This window comes from Dipodomys spectabilis, unplaced genomic scaffold (genome assembly GCF_019054845.1).
Source record: "Dipodomys spectabilis isolate Male_0828 unplaced genomic scaffold, ASM1905484v1 ptg000312l, whole genome shotgun sequence".
NCBI classification, from domain to species: Eukaryota; Metazoa; Chordata; class Mammalia; order Rodentia; family Heteromyidae; genus Dipodomys; species Dipodomys spectabilis.
Window position 1 is genome coordinate 3,258,711 of NW_024870989.1, and position 5,766 is coordinate 3,264,476.

The following is a 5,766-nucleotide window of genomic DNA, read 5'->3' on the forward strand; positions in this document are numbered from 1 at the left end:
GATATATGGATATACCTGTATTATACCATAACTATGCTGTAAAAATAAACCTATTAGAAAATTTAAATTTGTTTTCTTTTGTAGCTCAGTACCAGAAGCTCAGGCCTATAATACTACTTACTCAAGAGACACTTCTCATCAATTCACCAGGAAAAAGCTGGGAGTGAAAGTGTTGCTCAAGTGGCAGAGTGCCCGCCACAAAACTAAAAGCTAAAACAAAAAGCTTGAGCCCTGTATTTAAACAGAATACTAGACCAAAACATTTCTTTTGTGTCCCTGTCTACCTTCTATCTTTCTAGAGTGAACTGAATCAATACTGTTTCATTTTTACCAGAGGAAAAAAATGGCTCTGAAAATGGTGCTGGGAAAACTAGATATTCACCTTGAGAAGATTGAAACTCAGTTGCTATCTCTTACACCATACCACCTACACACACACACACACACACACACACACACACACATTAATTCAATTTAATCAAAAGATCAGTGCTAGAGAACCTGCTATTGATTACATGTAACACTCAGATTAGCCCCTTCCAAGTCAAATCTCTGGGGCTAGGGAGTGAACTCCAGGCCAGACACACAATAGGCAATGCTCTAACATTTGAACTGTGCCTCTATCCCTTTTTTATTTAATATTTTTGAGAGGGTCTTACTACCTTGATTCAAAGTGCCATTGAATGTATAATATCCTTGCACTGTTCCCCAAGAGCCCAAATTACAGCATCTGCCAACATTTCCAGTTTTTCTCATTTTTTTTCCTACCTTCCACACACGTAATCTCACTTCAGAAGATACGTTTCTCAGGTATTTGTTCTGATGAAAAACTGACTACTTGCCGGGTGCTAGTGGCTCACGCCTCTAATCCTAGCTACTCAGGAGGCTGAGATCTAAGGATCACAGTTCAAAGCCAGCCCGGCAGAAAAGTCAGTGAGACTCTTATCTCAAATTAACCACTAGAAAACCGGAAGTGGTGCTGTGGCTCAAGCAGTAGAATGTTCGCCTTGAGGTGAAGAGCACGGGATAGTGCCCAAGTCCAGAGTTCAAGCCCCACGACTGACAAAAAGCAAACAAAAAACCTGACTACATGCAACCCAGTTAATATGCAGCAATCCCTTGTATTTGATGCACTGACATTTTATAATCTAAAAAGAAAACAAAAAATTCCACTTAAAGTTCTATGAGGGCAGAGTGAGAAAGGTGAGGGGTCCTGGGATTAGACATGTGGAACTCCTGACCTAAGTGGGAGAGTAAGCACCTTCCCCACATCAGGACCTTCATGACACCAAATCTGCACCTTTGGGCCTCTGTCAGTGTCCACAATGACTACCCCACTCGTATCTGCCACCATTTTCAACTTGAGAGAAGCTTTATGCAAGGTTTGGTTGACAAGATGCTCAATGACAGAGCTCCCAGAGAAGGGGCTGCTTGCTGGACAGGAAGGCAGTGGTCTCTCCTGCTGCTGAGCTGAGGTGTTTCCCTTGGATGCATTTGGCCAACACCCTGCCCAGCATCAAGTTCCACCAGAGCTAGGTCATCAGCAACCTGAAGGGTGAGCCAGTCCCAGTCTTGTACTCTAGGGACAGCAGCTTCAGAGACTGCTCTTTCTCACAGGTGCTGAGCAGCTGCTGCCCAATCAGAAGCAGACCAAAAGAGGCAGGTCAACTCCAGTGGCTATAAGACCTAGCAGTTCCTCCAATTTGAAGAAAACACCTATAGAGACAAGTGTCACTTCATGCACAGCATCCACAAACTCCACAGTCTAGCCTGCCATCCCAAGTGCAAGATCTAGCTGGGTTGCACCTTCCATGTCACCAACCTTTGCCTCTATGAGCCCTGCTGCCACTTCATCCACAAAACCAAGGAACGCAGAGCCCTGGCCAGGACCTTTCTGCAGACCTTCCCTATCTCCAGCATAGCTTTAGCTTTGCTGGATTTTCCAGTGCCAATGAGACTGCTGCCACCACTGGATTGCTAGATAGCCCCACGTCCATCATCCCAACACCCATCCTGATTGCCGATGACCTCCTGGGCTCACCCAACCTTCCTGATGGCACCAATAACCCCTTCACCTTCTAGAGCCAGGTATTTGTTCTTTACCTCTTTCATGGGGCTGCCTTTCATGTCTACCCCACCACCTTCCTATTCTGATCCATGTCTGAGTTCTCTCACATGTTTGATTCTCATGCCACCCCTCAGGATTCTCTCTTGGGTCAAGGCTACCTGTGCAGTGCAGCAGGAGCCATGCTGGGTCAGATTCCCTCATCTTGGACAATTCAGGAGACCTGCCCATTTTGAGCAAACTTTCCATCTCATATGACTAAAGCACCAGGGTAAGGAGGGACACCCCCAATCCATTCCTTCTACTCCCCTTCCTCCTGCACCACATCCTAGATCCAATTAATCACTAAAATCCTGGAAGTGACCTGTATCTCAAGTGGTACAGTACTAGCTTCATGCTATATGAAGCTCAAGGATAGCTCCTATCCTGAATTCAAGCACCAAGACCACCACAGAACATCAACAATAAAAAGATGAGTGATTTGGAAATGGAAAAAGGCCTTTATAGTCAAGTAGATCCACTGAAATGGAAAAAAATAACCCTGTCCTATAACTAAAGGACTCAATATTGTACTTTATTTTACTTTTTATCAGTTGTGGAGCTTTAGTCATGGCCTGGGCAACGTCCCAGAACTTTTTTGCTCAAGACTAGCACTCTACTTCTTTAAGCAACAGCTATACATCTGGTTTAGGGGGTGGTTAATTAGAGTAAGAATATCACAGACTTTCTTGCTCTGGCTGGCTTTGAACTATGATCCTCAGATCTCAGACTCCTAGAAGCTAGGATAACAATTATGAGTCACCAGTGCCCAGCTAGGACTTAATATTTCTAAAAGAGGGCTGGGAAGTTGGCTCAGTGGTAGAGCGCTTGCCTTGCATGCCTGTGGCCCTGGGTTCGATTCCTCAGCACCACATAAGCAAAAAGAAAAAAGCCGGAAGTGGCGCTATGGCTCAAGTGGTAGCGCACTAGCCTTGAGCTGAAGAGCTGAGGGACAGCGCCCAGGCCCAGAGTTCGGGGCCCAAGACTGGACCCAAAAAAAAAAAATTCTAAAAGAGCAGTACTTTTCAAATTGCCTTTGCATTCAAAATGCCCCCTTACAAGATTGTGACCTAGTTTTAAATTAATTGCAAAATTCATTCTAAAATGTGTACGGGACTATAAGAAATCCTAAACAAACTAATTGGATACTGCAAAAACAAGAGGAAGTTAAGTAGGGGAGGATGACTCACATCTGTGATCTTTGCTACTCAGAAAGAAGAGATCTGAGGATGGTAATTCAAAACCAACCTGAGGAAGAAAAACCTTCCCAAAAATTATTTCCAAAAAAAAAAAACAATAACAAATATCCAAAATTGGAGCTATGGACATGAGAAAAAACTGTTCAAGGACAGTATTGACATGTACTTTTCCTTTTTCCTGTATATGTTTTTCCTTAGTTTAAAATTGCCATTGTCAAATTTTTTTTTTTTAAGTTGTACTTTTTTATTTATTTTTTTTATTTTTTTTATTTTTATTTTTATTTTTATTTTTTTTGTCGGTCGTGGGGCTTGAACTCTGGGCCTGGGCGCTTGTCCCTCAGCTCTTCAGCTCAAGGCGAGCGCTCTACCACTTGAGCTACAGCGCCACTTCCGCCATTGTCAAAATTTTGTTTCTCTGATATATTTATCTTTCATGCCACCAATGGAATTTGAACTCAGGACCTTGCTCTCTTGCTTATTTTTTTGTTCAACGCTTGTACATAGAACTTTAGCTACACCTCTAGTTCCTGACTTTTACTGATTCATTGAATAAGGGTCTTTAAGATTTGTCTGCAGGTGCTGCTTTGAACCTCCATCTTTAGAATATGCCACTTTAGAAGCTAGAGTTAGTGAGATGGTCCATGACACCTGGCAAGTCATTTTCCATTTATGCAAGTCTTCTTTCTCCTAATTATGATGTATTTTATGTCAGTGTTCATATTTCTTATGTACTTTTTCCAAAATTTTTATTGTGATTGATTGCATAATTTCACAAATTTCAAAGTATTTGGGGATAGTGATGCTTAGTTAAAGTTACAAACACATTCTAACACTCATGGGGCAAATTGCCTATCATGGTCCATAAAGTTTATGAGTTCTATGGGCTTTGACTATACAGTTATTTCTTCCATATCGAGTGATATTTACATTCCTTTCTTTTTGCAGAGTGTCAGCTGTTCTCTCTTTCCCACTCATTTCCTCCCTCCCAACGCTGCCTTTAAGTTGCTTGGTTTGTTTTGATCAATGTCCAGTGCAGCTGATGGGTCTCACTGTTGTATGTTTTCCCGTTTCCCTCTAGTTCTGTGTCCTCCTCCTAGTTTCCCTCTGATGTGCACATATATAACATATGTGGTCAGCGGCATGGGGTCATTTAGTAATGATTGGACTAGATGAGTGGGAATCTTTTGTTTCTAGTCTTGTTTACTTTGTTGTATTACCTTATGTTCTGGATTTAACATCCACTTATCAGGGAGACCATGTGCCATTTGTCTCTTTCTTCTTGGTTTACCTCACTCAACATGATTTCTTCTAGTTCTATCCATTTCCCTGTGAATGCCATTATTTTGTTCTTTCTAATGGCAGCATAATTTTCCATTGTATATAAATACAATTTTTTGATCCATTCATCTGTAGTGAGAGCATCTGGGTTGTTTCCATATCCTGGCTATTGTGAACAGTGCTGCAATAAACATGGAGGTGCACGTGTCCTTGTATCATGGTTCCTGTTGTTCAGGATAGATGCCTAGGAGTAGTATGGCTGGCTCATAGGAGAGGTCAATATTTAGCTTTCTGAGACCCTCCAAACTGCCTTCCAAAGTGGTTTGTATAAGTGTACATTCCCACCAGCAGTGCAATAGGGTTCCTCCTTCTCTGCATCCCCTCCAGCATTTGTCGTTGGCTGACTTTAGGATGTGGGCCATTCTGACTGGGGTAAGGTGGTATCTCAAGGTTGTCTTTATTTGCATATCCTTTATAACCAGGAATGGTGAACATTTCCTCATGTGTTTCTTTGCCATTTTTATCTCTACTTCTGAGAAGTCTCTCTTTAGTTCCCTTGTACATTTAGTAATTTATTTGTTGGGTTTGGGAGGGATTAGTTTCTTGAGTTCCCTGTACATACTGGATATTATCTCCTTGTCTGTTATATTGCTGCTAAATATTTTTTCCCGTTAGTTTGTTTTCTTTCTAGTTTGGTTGCTATAGCTTTAGCTGTGCAGAAGCTTTTTTATTTTAAGGTAGTCCCATTTGTTGAGTCTTTCCCAATTTGTTGTGACCCTGGAACTCTGTTCAGGAAGTTCCTGCCTGTGCCTATAAGTTCAAGTGTCTCTCCTACTCTGTCCTGCAGTAGTTTCAGGGATTCAGGTTTGATGTTAATCCATTTTGAGTTGATGTTAGTGCATGGTGACAGGCTGGAGTCCACTTTTAGTTTTCTGCATGAGGCCGCCCAGTTTTCCCAGCACCAGCACCAGTAGTTGAAGAGGCTGTGCTTCTTCCAATGTATGTCTTTGTCTCCTTTGTCAAATATCAGCTGACTATAGGCATGTAGTTTTATTTCTGGATCTTCTATTCTATTCCCTTGGTCTTCGGGGGTCTGGTTTTTTTTTAGGGGGGGTCCGGTCGTGGTGCCTGAACTCTGGGCCTGGATGCTGTCCCTCAGCTCTCCAGCTCAAGGCTAGCGCTCTA